The sequence below is a fragment of the Vulpes vulpes genome, chromosome 11, assembly GCF_048418805.1.
Source record: "Vulpes vulpes isolate BD-2025 chromosome 11, VulVul3, whole genome shotgun sequence".
In the NCBI taxonomy this organism is placed as follows: Eukaryota; Metazoa; Chordata; class Mammalia; order Carnivora; family Canidae; genus Vulpes; species Vulpes vulpes.
In genome coordinates, this window is record NC_132790.1 from 39,199,627 (window position 1) to 39,214,374 (window position 14,748).

Here is a 14,748-nt window from a genome sequence, read left to right on the forward strand (position 1 = left end):
CTAAGTGGGATCCATCACATCAGGCTCTGTGTGCAGCAGGGAGTCTACTTCTCTCCTTCTTCCTCTGTCTTTGCACCTCCCCCTGCATTCTCTCTCTCTCTCTAAAAATATAAATAAATCTTTAAAAGATTGTATTTCTGTACACAATAAACAATCTGAAAATGAAAGTAAGAAACTAATTCCATTTGCAGTAGCATCAGAAAAAATATAACATTTAGGAATAAATTTAAAGAAGCACAAGACTTGTCCACAGAAAGCTACAAAACTTGAGTGAAATTAAAGAAAAGCTATATAAATGGAAAGACACCCCTGTTCATGAACTGGAAGACTTGTTATAATTTCAACACTCTCCAAACTAATCTATAGATTCAAAGCAATCTCTGTCAAGTGAGAAGTGAAAGGGTCATAATACAAATGTTTAGTGAAATGTCAGATGGAGAAAGAAAAATGCCATATGATTTCACTTATATGGGGAATCCATAAAACAAAACAAATGACCCAGCAAACAAACCAAAAACCAGAAACAGACTCCTAATACAGAGACAAAACTGGTGGTTACCAGAGCAGAGGAGGCTAGGGGGTTAAATAGGTAAAGGGGCTCAGGAGGTCAAAACTTCCAGGTATAAAATAGAAGAATTTCTTGAATAAATGTTTCTTCATTTGTGGTATGACCTTATAAAAACTTCCAGAAACTTTTTTTAAACAATTTTTATTTTTTATTTATTTGAGAGAAAGAGTGCAAAAGTAGAGGGGAATGTAAAGAGAGAGGGAGAAGCAGATTCCTCACTGAGCAGGGAGCCCAATTCAGGGCTCGATCCCAAGACCCTGAAATCATGATCTGAACTGAAAGTAGACATTTAACCGACTGAGCCACCCAGGTGCCCCTTTCCAGAAACTTTAAATTGTTGAAATTGTTTTTCATAATTTTCACCAGTTACATTTGATTTGTGAACCTGGTCCACAGAGCTTCTCCCACTGCCCTTCAAGAAGTAGAAATCCAGCACCCTTTTATTGTTTTAATTAAACAATGGCATTTCAATATGTAAAACAGATATGAACAGAACTGCCCCAACTGTGACTGAGCCCATCCGGATGGCAAGGCCTCGAACACTGCCATGATTCTAGGCCACTTGTTTACCAATTCTGGGGTTAGATGACAGCATTCTTTCAAGTCATACTGTGTGTCCCATTAATACGTGTATAATATGTGATTTCTGCATCTAAGAAGACTTCTCTCTCCTTTATCAGGAAAATCACTTTCCAAAAGTGTCATTTTCTTTCTGCTACTTCAAGAAAACAGCCAAATACATTTTACCTCCCGTCTCCCTCATCTAAGTCCCCAGTAAGATATTTATATGTTTACTGCATGTTAATTTTTTTCAAGTTTCATTGATCCCTATGTCAGTTCTGAGTGCAAACCCACTAATAAAGTAATCAAATCTCTGAGAACTCTTATATTTTTTTAATGATTATATCTACTAATCTTTTTTTAGTAGCTGGAGATTCTCACATGTTTTGGACACAAAGAGAAACTGATTAAGCCTCACTGATAAATAAGTTCAATTTTCAAAAGGAAACAAGGAAACCCTAAGAACTCAGGACACAAGAGATAAATGGAATTACTAATCCTCCCTATCTAGGACTGTATATGCATTTGAAGGAAAGGCTTCAAACATGAAATTCATTCCTCTGATTTGAAAAGAAGAGACGGATTGTCAGCTGGGCCCAAGGAAGAGTTTGTGAATATGGTTGCCATGTCCACCCTGCCCTTCAGAATGCCTTCCTGCCACATGGTTATGGATTGGAATGATCTTCCTGGCTCCTGTTTCCCTTGAAGTTCCTTAGTAGCATCCTTCTTATCTCATGGGTTTTACTCCAAATCACTTGACAAGAACAGATAGTAAGTGGTAACAAATTGGGACATTTGTAGAGATTCCAAAGTTCTCACTATCATAAACTCTTTGGTTTACAACCTTGACTCTTCCTGAGATGGTCTTTATTTGCTCCTTTCGTCTTCTACCCTCTGTTATTCATTATTTTCAGAAGGGGTCTTTAATGTCTCTCCTCTCTATAGATCATTCCTTAGCACAGAAAACAGGGATTCTTTCATGTTCATTCTCTTCTCACAACAAAGACCCAATACAAACAGAATAGATTTCTCCTTTACCTAAAGTGGCAATTTATATTTCTGACCAGATTGAGTGACACTCAGAATCAGTGATTTTTGTAAGAAATACATTTGTCAGTTTCTCCCAATTGGAATAGAAGAGTAGAGAAATAGAAAAGAGACTTAGAAATAGTGGTAAAGATTTTGGCTACAGAAAAAAATAAAAGGGGTTAAGTGGGTATATAATTCCTACTTTAAAGAAACATACACAGAAAATAATATTTTCTTTCAGCCCTTGATCTATCTTTTCATGAGCTCCTTCCTTCTAGCAGTCAGAATCATTTGTTGTGATTAAGAAGGTGGGTTGTCAGCTCCAGTTGAGTTTGCTTTCTGAAGGATGTTTTACATTATCTCCTTTGTTCATTAGGCTAGACTTGAACAAAGTATAATTTTTCCTATCGAAATTTCCAATGATTTTACTATTACTGCTCCATAAATTATTTGTGCACTTGTGTTCCACATGTTTCTATAATTGTCCATCATAAATATTCTGAGGCATGCATAGAATATTTGCTGTTCACTGGAAAGAAGCATTTGAGCTCATATTGAAATTTTCTTCTGCCAGATGGCATTCCTGGTGTTCAAACATTTGTGACCTTCTTTGCTTTCCTGTTTCATTTACAGACATTACCTTTAGTTTTTCTTACATTGTTAGTATAGGCTCTAGTTACTTAGCTATTCCATATGTGTTGTTGGTACCTTGCCTCTAATCTCTCCTACAAAATATCCTTCTTGGGCAACACTTCCATATACATCTTCTTATGCACAACTTTTTTTCATGTCATTCACCTTCTCAAATAGCAGCAGTGACTCTGATTATGTATGGAATAAATTCAAATATCTTATGCTGACACCCAGAGATTATTGCTATTTTGTTCCTGTCTGCCCTTTTTTTCTCTCTATTCCTTCTACCCATATGTACCAAATAAACATATTCTCTTTTTTTTTATTAAATGTTCTGGAAAAGAGACAAAAACCCAGGAGATATGCAGGCCAGGTATGGATATTTATGAGTTGGCACCTGTCCTATTAGTGATCCAAGGTGAAAAATGAGATTTTTAGTGATTTTTATTAACAAGGACTTGCAGAACCTACAAGGAAAATGAAATATATCCTATTCCAGTTGAGGATTGGTGAAAATTGATTAATGGATGGAGCCTTTGTGCAGCTGAGAGTGCAGGGATCTCTAGGCTGTGAGGTAGGTTCTTAGGTGAAGAAATAATTCCATAACTTTTCTGAATTTCCATCGAACTATACCAATTCTTTGTGAGGCTGAAACATTAGAGGTACATCTGAAGGGCCAGATGCCAAAATGTTGGTAATATCCTTTTGTCTGGTGAAAAGAGCTTTCAGTACAAATAAAGGAGTTCTCCTTCTGTGTAGGTAATAGATATGTGTGAGCTCTCTGCTATAAGCCTCAGAAGCAGGTAAAATCAATCATGATTGGGGGAATATAGTAAGGCTGCTAACATCTCAATGAAAGTTGATGCCTGGGGCCTAGGGCTTAGAGACATGGTATTAAAGGTACAATTTAGAGAGAACGTTAGACACCACAGTGTTGTCTGGTGCTCATGCCAGCAATGTGAGGTCTATGAAATGGTGCTTATGCTAATTATGCCCATCTTTGAACTTATTTTACTGTTCTTGCCATAAATGATGACTTTTACTCCATTATACCTAAAGAAGCCTTTCCACATCAGATGTAGTTCTTAGAGCCTTGGCTAAAATAAAGTATATTTTATATATTTATTATATATATGGTATAAGTAGCTTTCCTCCCTAAAAGTTACTTAAGGGAAGGACTATGCCACATGAGACGTTTTATCTTGCACTTTACTATACAGTTCCTATACTTGTTTATGTGGGTAGATACAATAACTATTTGCTAAATATATGTTTTTAAAAATATGTATGTATATAATATATTCTCTTTCCCATGGGACAGATTCTAGAATCCTTCTGGAACAGTTACTTATCAGATATTTTTCTTAGGTGCCAACTGTGTACACCTGTAGGTGCTACTTTATATTTTATGGATATAGCAGTGAGTGGGTTAAGCTTTCATTTCTAATACAAAATGCCACAGGTTTTTCCACTCACAAGCTCTTTCCCAATATTTTTATTTTCCTGACTAAATTAGAAAACAGGCAAATCATGCAGGTTCACTCTGTTTATTTGCAAAACATGCAATTGGAAGCACTTGTTATCATGGAAACAAGTGCCAAGCACAGCAAACCTGAGTTTGATTTCTGCTGCTCCATTTATTAACTAAATGAACTGAAGAAAGTTATTTAAACTCCTGCTTTTTGTTTGTTTGCTCAGTTAGTGTGTGTTTTCATGGGAATACTGTGGTGAGGCAATACTTTGCCAAGGCTAAGAACATGTACTCAAGTGAGGTTGCCTGGTTTCGAATCTGCTACCTGCCACTTACTAGCTGTGTAACCTAGAGCTTTTCCTCTTCATGCTTCAGTTTTTCCACCTGTAATATGGGGATAAAGATCAAACATTCCTCATAGGATTGCTTTGTGAATTAAATGAGTTCCTATATGGTTGTCTGGGTGGCTCATTCGGTTAAGCATCTGCCTTCAGCCCAGGTCATGATCTCAGGGTCCTGGGCCATCAGACTCCCCACTCAGCGAGGAGTCTGCTTCTCCTTCTCCCTTTGCTCCTCCCCCTGTTCATGTGTTCTCTCTCCCTCTCTTCTCCTCTCTCTCTCTCAAATAAATAAAATCTTTTAAAAAATAAGTGAGCTCCTATATGAAAAGTACATCCAGCAGTACCTGGCATAGAGTGTTGCATAAGCTCTTAGGACTCCTACTATTACCAATACCTCTCTTGCAGTATTGTTGGAGAAATAATATAATGTATGTCAAAATCCCCAGTATTGTACCACATGTATAACTGCTTAATAATTGGGAATGGTTGCTGAATTGATTATTTTTCATCATTTTACGAGCCTCAGAAGCATCGCTATAATGAAGAATAGTAGGAAGTAATGGAAAGGCTTATGCTAAACAAAGAGAAATTTTGCAAGGAATAGGGGCATCACAGCTACCTTAAGAGAAGTCATAGTTGTCTGCATATGTAGAAGTTGTCTTATTCATTACTGATCCATTGATATATCATGGTCTCTGGTAGATAGAAATTATATGTATTGACTTATTATTTAATACAATAGCACACATACCCACTGTAATCATATTTCTATACTTCAAATTCAATCATAGTCACTCCTTATCTAAAGTACTTGTTTAGGTGGCAAATTAACTCTCAACATCAATCCAAATTAAGTTCCCCTCCTGGTATGCTATGTATAGACCTTTCACAATCTGACCCTTCTCACCTTTCTGGTCTCACTGCCTATTAATCCCGTACCACTCTACATTCTACTCCCACACACCAAAAAACCATTTTCAGTTTTCAATTACATCAATGCCCAGGGTCCCTGTGGGTTGCTGCTTTGAATGCAAAACCTCCAGGGTGATCTCCTCATCCAGTTTAAACACCATCCCTGCTGTGAAAAGCTTTCCCTGACTCCCAACAATTAGTTGCTCCTGTTGCAATCCCATAGGTTTTATACATTTGCTTCTAAGAGCATCATTGACATTGCTTTGCAATTTTATGTATCTCTTCATCACAACATGGAGTAAGATCCACGAGGATAAGGATCATTCCCACCTGTCCCTGGAGCTTGACATGTAGAGGGTACAAGACAGAATATTTAATGAATAAATAAATAGGCAATTTGGTGAAGGGGGCAAGGAAAGCTGTATTGTCACCACTTCCCTGGGAGGAGCACTGAGAGTCAGGAGGTCATAGGTAATATCTGAAAGCCAAATGAAAAACCGAACGTTGTCTGGGAGGGCTGGCTCTTTCAGATGACTCTGAGTAGCTGGGGCCTGTGAGTGCCACTGGGCTCCTTTAGCTTGAGGGCGACTTCTGCCTAAGGCAGTGGTTCTCTCAGTCCTGGATGCACATCATAGTCACATGGGGAGCACAGCAGCCTGCTTCTAATCCTCTCTCCAAACAGCTCATAGCAGGGTGCCTTGCTACTTAATGACCCTTCTAAGTGTCTATGGGAAAAAGAAAAATAAAACTCTGAAACTTTTGTAGGCTTTTGTAGGCTTCTAGTTTTTTGGGCCTTTCTGGTTCATTATCACTGATATTTTGGTTCTTACACTAAAATTCCTTCAAGTTTCATCATTAGCTTAAGTGATTTTAATCTGGTTTCCACTCCCTTACCTATTCCCCAAGGACTTGTCTGCCCTTTCCCCAACCAAGCTAAGAAGTTGTCAAACATATATTTAAAATTATAGTCAATTGAGGTTGGCCCTGGTTGAATTTATTAGCTGTGGAACAGGCTTATCATTTGCAGCTACTCATCCCCAACAATTTATGCTATTTTTTTTCAATTTTTTCAATTTATACTCTTAATAAGTGTCCATTTCTTTTAAATGTGTTACTTTCCAGGAAAAATTTCCAAATACTCCTTAAATGAGTTCTGTCATTAGGCAGGTGCACAAAGAAAAGGAGCTTCTGGGATACTGTTATTTTAAACACAGAGAGAGGCTCCAGGTTTTGCAGGGGTCCCAGCATAAATAATTTGTCTCTGTCACTTGGTTACTTCCTTTGGGCCTTGAAATTCAGCTGTTGATTCATTTAATTATGCATTAATTAAACATGGTTATGTCAGTTCCTTGCTTAAAATCCCCCAAAGTCTTCTCATAGATTTCAAAACAATTTTCAAACTTTTTACCTTTTTAATGTGTAGAAAGGGCTTCTATAGTTTTGGTGTAGCCACTTGTACCCACATACATCCTTCTTCCCAGCCCTTTTGAACTACTTGCAGGACCCCCAAATGTTACCTCCATTTCTTCATGCTTGTGCTTTATTCTTTCCTAAACAGCCCTTTCCTGTTTGGTACTTTGCCCAGACTTGTGCTATTCATTTTTCAAAAGTTAGGCATGAGTGTCACCTAAAATGGGGTGCCTTACCCAACACCATGGTGACAGTTAATTTTATGTGTCAATTTGGCTAGGGCATGGTACCCAGGCTTTTGATCAAACATTGTTATAGATGTTTCTGTGAAGGTGTTTTTAAAGATGTTATCAATATTTAAATGGGTAGACTTTGAGGAAAACAGATTACTCTCCATAATGTGGGCAGATCTCATTCAATCAGTTAAATGCCTTCATAGGGAAAAACTGACCTCCCTGGGCAAGAATGAATTATACTAGTAGGCTGTCTTTGGGCTTTAACCATTTCTCTTGCCTCAATCTCCAGCCTGCCTGTCTACCTTGCAGATTTTGGATTTGCCAAGTTTCTATAATGATATGAGACCCTCTGTCTCTCTGGCTCTCTCTCTGTGTTACTCCTTCTCTTTATTTTTCTTTGTATCTTTCTTTCTCTGTGTGTGTGTGTGTGTGTGTGTGTGCCTGTGTATGCATGCACATGCATACCCCATTGGTTCTGTTTTTTCTGGGGAGCTCTAATACATCACAAATCCCCTTCTGAATCAGATGCTATCTCCTCTTTCTTTGTTCTCCCGAGATGTTAATGGTCCTGCTTTTCCCATGGTACTCCTATCATACCATGCTGAGTGACTGATCGGATTGCAACTCTCTTAAGATGAGACAGTTCTCCGTTTGACTTTATATTCCCAGCACCTAACACAATGGTTATTACATGTCTGACACTGTGCTAACTATTGTGGATCAGTGAATAGCACCATCTATAGAGTTATTCAACTCAAAACCATCAGCATCTCTTGGATTCCTCCTTTTCTCAGGTCTAATAACTAGCCACTAAGTAAATGATTCTTAATGTATTTAATTCATATTCTCTTGGAGAATTTGGTAAAAATTTAGGCACTCTCCCTAGAAAACCATACAGTTCCCACTAAATTTCATATTTTTTAAACCCAGCCCACTTGCTGGGTAGGCAGTATGATGGACATTTAGTGTACAATGATCAATAAGACAATGTCATTGCTCTCGGTGAGTTTCCCCACACTGTTGGAGAGTGACATATAATCAAATAATTACAATATGACAAATGCAATAATCAAAGGAGAAAAACATTAACTCTGATGTTTTCATAGAAGTGGTATTTAACCTAAGCCTTGAAGGAGCAAAAGATGTAGTAGAAAATAAAAATTAGGGGATCCCTGGGTGGCTCAGCAGTTTAGCACCTGCCTTCGGCCCAGGGCGTGATCCTGGGTTCCTGGGATTGAGTCCCATATCAGGTTCCCAGCAGGAAGCCTGCTTCTCCCTCTGCCTAGGCCTCTGCCTCTCTGTGTGTGTTTATTGTAAATAATAAATAAAATCTCAAAAAAAAAAAAAGCACACAGCACATAAAAAAATCATAGTATTAACATCCCTTCCTCGTGCCACACTCCTTCTCCAGTTGTCTACATCTTTGGGAATGAGAATATTTTGTCCTTCAGTATAAGCCAGAAATCTTGGAGTTTTCTATGGCCCCTCATCCTTCAGCTGTGCTGCTTGGATAGTCACACACCATCTCTTTGCCCAGATCTTGTTTTCTCAGTGATTCCTACATTCCTTGCTTCCCTCTAAGGATAGTAAGGAATTCCTTACCATCCTTCAGCCCCTCTCCACAATGCAATCTGTGCAATCATTTAAAAATGATCATCTGCTCATGTTATCACCTACAACCCCAGAGACAGTGACTTCCTGTTATTCTTAGGAAAAAATATAAGTATTTCTCATGTGCTTTCCACTGCACTTCATGATTGGGGCCCTCTTTACCTCTCTAGCTTGATCTCAAACTATTTTTTCCCTGCTCCCTATAGACACATCAGTCACTTAGTTCCTTGGACTTGCTATGTACTTCTCATCAAAAGGCCTTTGCAAATTCTCTTTGAGTCTTCAGAAACATTCCTTCTCCAGCTCTCTAAATGTGCTTTCTTCAACTCTTGATTTAACACACCATCAGAGTCTTTCCCAGAGGCTGCCGACTAAGTGAAGTCTCCCCCTTACATCTTCTTACCATGTTTCTTTCTTTCAGAGTATTTGCCAGTCTCTAAATTCAGATTTATTTTTGAAATTACTATTTAGTATCTGTCTCTATCCCTAGACTCTAAGTACCACAAGGACAGGAAACTTCACCATAGGTAACTGGTGCTGGTGGTGGATGTACTAAAGCAAATCAGTTCCTACATATCCATTGACATTAAGGCTTTCTTGTTAGTTCTTTTTTAAAAAATAAAGTCTTATTTTAGAATAGTTTTCTGGTTACAAAAATGTTGCAAAGACAGAACAATGTTCCCATATACCTCACATCTATTTCCCCCTATTATTAATACCTTCCGTTAGTATGGAACATTTGTCACAATTAATAAAATAATACTGATCCATTGTTAGCCAAAACCCATACTCTTTTAAAGATTACTTAGTAGTTATTTAATATCTTTTTCAAGATCCCATGCAGGACACCACATTACATTTAACTATCACATCCCTTAGGCTCCTCTTGGTTATGACAAGTTTTCAGACACCCTTGTTTCTGAAGTCCTTGACAGTTTTGAGGAAAACTGTTCAGATTTTTGTAGAATACCTCTCTATTGGGATTTGCCTGGTGTTTTTCTCATGTTCAGACTGGAGTTATATGTTTTGGGTAGGAAGATGACAGGGGTAAGCACCATTCTCTTCACATCATATCAAGGCTGCATGTAATCAACATGACATTTCATTATCGATGTTAATCTTGATCACCTGGCAGAGGTGTTATTGGTCAGGTTTCTCAAACTGTTAAATGACTCCACCATCTTTCCCTAATGTACTCTTTGGAAGGAAGCCACTTTGTGCAGTTATATAGCACCTACATTATGTATTTGAGTATCTATGTAATTATTTGAAACTCTTCTGCATGGTAGACTTATGTATTTCCCTCATTTATTTATTTATTTATTCATTAATTTATTTCAGTGTGGACTCCTCTATATTTATTTTGTACTTTGGATTATAATCTACTACTACTTTATTTTGTGGCTCAGATTGTTTCAGCTTTGGCCATTGGGAGTGGTTTCAGTGGGCTTCTCTGGTTCCTTTTATTGGAGAGTATTTCTTCAGCTTTGTTTGCTTTTTCTTCTCCTTCTGTTATCCCAATTACACATATGTTACCTCTTTTGAAATTATCTCAGAGTTCTTGATATTTTTCCCCATTCTTTTTTTTTTTTTTTTTTTTGCTCTGCATTCTAGTTTAGGATGTTTCTATCTCCAAGGTCACTGATTCTTTTCTAAGCTATGTCATCTACTGATGAGCCCATCAAAGGCATTCTTCATTTCTGCTATGGTGTTTTTGATTTCCAGCATTTTCTTTGAGTCTTTCTTAGAGTCTTTCCACCAATCTGCTTCACTACCCATCTGTTCTTGCATTTCATTTACTTTTTCTGTGAGAGCCTTAACACATTATTCATGACTCTGTCTGATAATCCCAATATCTCTGTCTGAAACTGTCTGTCTGATAATCCCAATATCTATTTCATATCTGAGTTGGGATTTACTTTGATTGCTTTGTCTCTTCAGGCTGTCATTTTCTTGCTTTTTGGCATGCCTCATAATTTGTTGTTGAGTCAGATATATTTTATCGAGTGGTAGAAATGAAGGCAGATAGGACTTGAATATAAGGGTTTATGTTAATCTTGCAAGAAGCTGGACCTTGTTTAATGATTTCTGTAGCTGTAGGTACTGGAGGCTTCAAATCTCCCTCAGTCTTTTTTTTAGTCTTCTCTCTTGGCTTTGGGCTATCCTGTATACTAGTCCTCAGATACTGTCTGTCTTATAGCTCTTTTAGCTATAATCCCTGTCATCATACTGGAACTCTGTGGATATCATGGTAAAGTATTAAGGTGTGGAGGGATATTAGAAAATATTCTAATTAAATTTCAGTCTTTTATTTGGCCAACGCTTGGGGCTGTGAACCTCACGAGTGTTTCTCCAATGGTATAGATTTTATTTCCCTCTGCCCCCTACTTTTTTGGTTATAGCATTCCCTATGTCTTTCCTTGAAGCCTTTATCAATGTGTCCTATGTTTTATTTTCCCTTTAAGTGAGATGGAAAAGCTGGAATCCCCTCCCCCTAGCTGGGATGAGGCTCTGGAAGTCATTTCCTCTGAATTAAAGAAGTTTGTCATGGAGAAGGCTGGGGACTTATTTCAAAATGATACCTCTCTCTCTCCCCCTCACAGAGCCAGGAGAGGCTCTTTCTCCAGTCTTCATCATGAAAACCTGGTCAAGCTCCTGGAATTAAACCCCCCAAATGTGCAGAGTCCTCCTAATGCTGTGGCTCCCAGGAGTTTCTCACTTACCACTGTTAGTCCATATCCCAATCATTCATCAAAATACTAAAGTCTACCAGTTTATGGATACAGCTGCTTCTGTTCTTGGCAAGTATGTCTGAGCTGTCTTCCCCTGGACACACTTATCTCTGCAGTTTGAGGGGTGACTGTTTGCCCTGTGACCTCATTCTTTTGTGGCCCAAGAAAAATTGTTGATTTTCCATTTGTCTAGCCTTTTCGTGCTGTAAGGATGGAGTGTCCAGGGTTCTTACATATCAGACTTGAAACCAGGTGTCTTGAGTTACTTTTATATTTAAAACACATTCCTTCCCATTTGCATCTGTGATCATTGTTATGTTTTCCTAATTCCAGAAAACTGCCTAGATACAGTTTCTATAAATCTTTGGTAAGAAGATAAGTTCCTCCCAAGATGTCAGTGTGATTATCTAAGTTAAGAATCAGTATTTCAATGTGAGTCATTTTAGATATGGTTTGATGAAATTAAATATGAGAACCACCAATGAAGAATTTAATCAAGATTAATACCTTTCTTTTAAAAGGTTGATAAGGTAGGTGAGCACATTAATGGTTTTATCCATTAAATCTTTTGGTGCTAAGAATTGATGTTCTTGTCTTACCTAGGTAAAGAATTTTTGTTTCTTGGCAGGCAGAGAGATTATTTATAAGCTGAACTAGAGTAGTAATTTTTCTCAATTGACAAAAAGCACAATTTTTGCCTCAAGCCCTTATCTGGTAGCTCATTGTATAGTGGGCTGTCTCTAAATCAAAGTTTAATAGGGGTAAGGGAGAGATTAATTGTGTCAGAGAGCCTCCTTCTCATTAAAAAAATAGAGTTGCCAGTTTAAAAGCTGGTAAACATTGTTTAAACATGTTTAAATATTGTTTAAACATTAAATATTGCATACTACAAATAAAATGCTGGACCTGGAGGCTTAAAACATTATCTATAATACAATTCTCTTTTTTGTTAAAATATATGTAGTGTTACTATGCATGTTTTATAAACTAGATATAACAGAAATATGAAGCGATTATATATGATTTTTCTTCTCTTATTTTTGCTCATTTATATTTTCTGAATTGCATATAATGAACAAGGAATGCTTTGCTTTTATGAAAAGAAGAAAACTGCAGAAAAAAACCTAATTAATAAAATGTTAGGACTTGAATAGAATTTGGGGCTTGTTAGGCCAGTTCCTAATTTCTGTAGTTGAGAAGGCATACACAGAAAAAACAATCTTTTTGAATCTTCTTTCTCTTTCCCACTGGTCAGAATCATAATCCTTCTTAAAAAGATCCAGCTCAAAGAGCAGCTGGGTGGCTCAGTTGGTTAAGCATATGACTCCTGACTTCAGCTCAGGTCATGATCTCAGAGTTGTGAGATTGAGCCCCACTCTGGCTTCTCCACTGGGTGTGGAGTTTGCTTAAGATTCTCTCTCTCTCTCTCTCTACCTCTGTTCCTCCACCCACCCCCCACCTACCACTTGTGCTCTCCCTCTAAAAAAATAAAATGTTTCTCTAATTAAAAAAAAGATTTAGCTCAATAACTTACGTATACATGACTTTGGCATTTCTAAAACACTATGTCTCATCTCTCTCACCAATTATAACATTCTTCCAGAATAATATTAATAGTGAGGAGGAGGGAAAAGAGGAAGAAGGGGATGGGAATAATGATTATTTCCATTTATCAAACACTTAAATATACATCTTACTTATGTTACACTAATTAATCCATAAATATTATTCCCATTTCACAGGTAAGAAAAGGTAAATCAAACCGGTTAAGAAATTTTACAAATTTCCCTTGTCACAACCGATGGAACTCAGGTTTTTATGCAGGTTCATGTTTCTCCAAAACTTGACATATAATAAATACTCAGTAATAGGTTGAATAATTGAGCTATTTGGAGAGGATTTGGTATTTATGGACCAGATTTTCAGTATTTATCAGTGGTCTACTGATCCCTCAATTAATTCACAGTTAAAAGTCAACTTTAGCCACAATATTTGGTTCAAATAGTATTTGAAGTCCAGATTCTCTAAGCAAATAGAACTGTTTTCCATCATGGAAAGAATGATCACCATTCTGCCACCAGCACCACTGATCTCTTCTTGATTGTACTAAAAATGTTTTTTCAATTTTTTTTTGTTTGTTTGAAGCATTATCACTTTCCTTTGTAGGCAATATTCCTGAGACCATGCAATTACCTTTATTTCCTGGAATAAGTGTTATAGCTAAGTAACAAGAGCTTACTTAGATAGCACTTTCACAAATATTATCCTAAACCTTTTGGAAATAGGGCAGATATTATTGCTTTCATTTAAGGATAGGAGGCTAGGTCTCCAAGAATTTCAGTGATTTGTGTAGAGTCATACAGCTTTTAAAGCACAGAGCTAGGCCTCAGGGGAGTTGTGTGATCTCAGATCTTATGTTCTTTCCTCTGTTATATGGACTGATGATACAGTCACATTCTTCTCCACATTTTGGTGACACACTATACATTCTTCTATAACTTATGTATTTTTATTCAATTTTTTTGATCCCTTAACTGTTTAGCTTTTGTTCCAGTCAGAATTTTTAATTGCATGCAACAAATTCTGGCTAATTTACAGAAAAAGAATTTACCAAGAAGATATTGGATACCTCAGGAAATAATAGAGAAGCAGGTTTAGAAATAGGTGGGAACAAGGGAGAAGGGGAGTAGCAACCATGAGATCTGCTAAAACCATGCTATAGAACACCAGATATTCCCTTGCTGGTGGTACTCCTGGTGTTACAATCCCTAAAAATTGGATATTGTTATCACAACTGTCTTTGCCCACAACCAAAATAGTTTTCTGTCATCCTTGCTTGTGTGTGTCACTATCTTCTGTTTCAAAGTTTTCACAGGTCTATCTGATTGTCTGAGTACTAATCATATGGTAATACTCTAGCTTCAGGGAAAGTTTGGGAAACCAGTCCAAGTATTTTTAGTCTCTGTTATGGGAGGTGAACTTTCTCTCCCCAAGTTTCATTAAGCATTCACTTCACTAAACATAGCAAGATGGTTGAAATAATTGAAAGTCTCCTACTATGACCCAAAAAAATGACCAAATGCCAGTACTGATTCCAACCTAGTTTTATGTGTTCTTTCTTTGGGCTAACTTTCTTTGAGACAAGAAACATATTTAATTTACAACTCTGACCCAGTTGTCACTCAACCAATAATTACCTTTCCTCTGCAGCTTTCTGAAAGGTCTGAACTTGTCACGTAAGGTT

The 14,748-nt window shown here is 37.3% G+C and overlaps 1 protein-coding gene across 1 annotated transcript in view; it reads left to right on the top strand.

Annotated features, from left to right (window-relative positions):
* Nucleotides 1-14,748, top strand: part of TYR (tyrosinase) — a 95,489-nt gene that overhangs the window by 71,954 nt on the left and 8,787 nt on the right. The gene's annotated exons all lie outside the window — the stretch shown is intronic.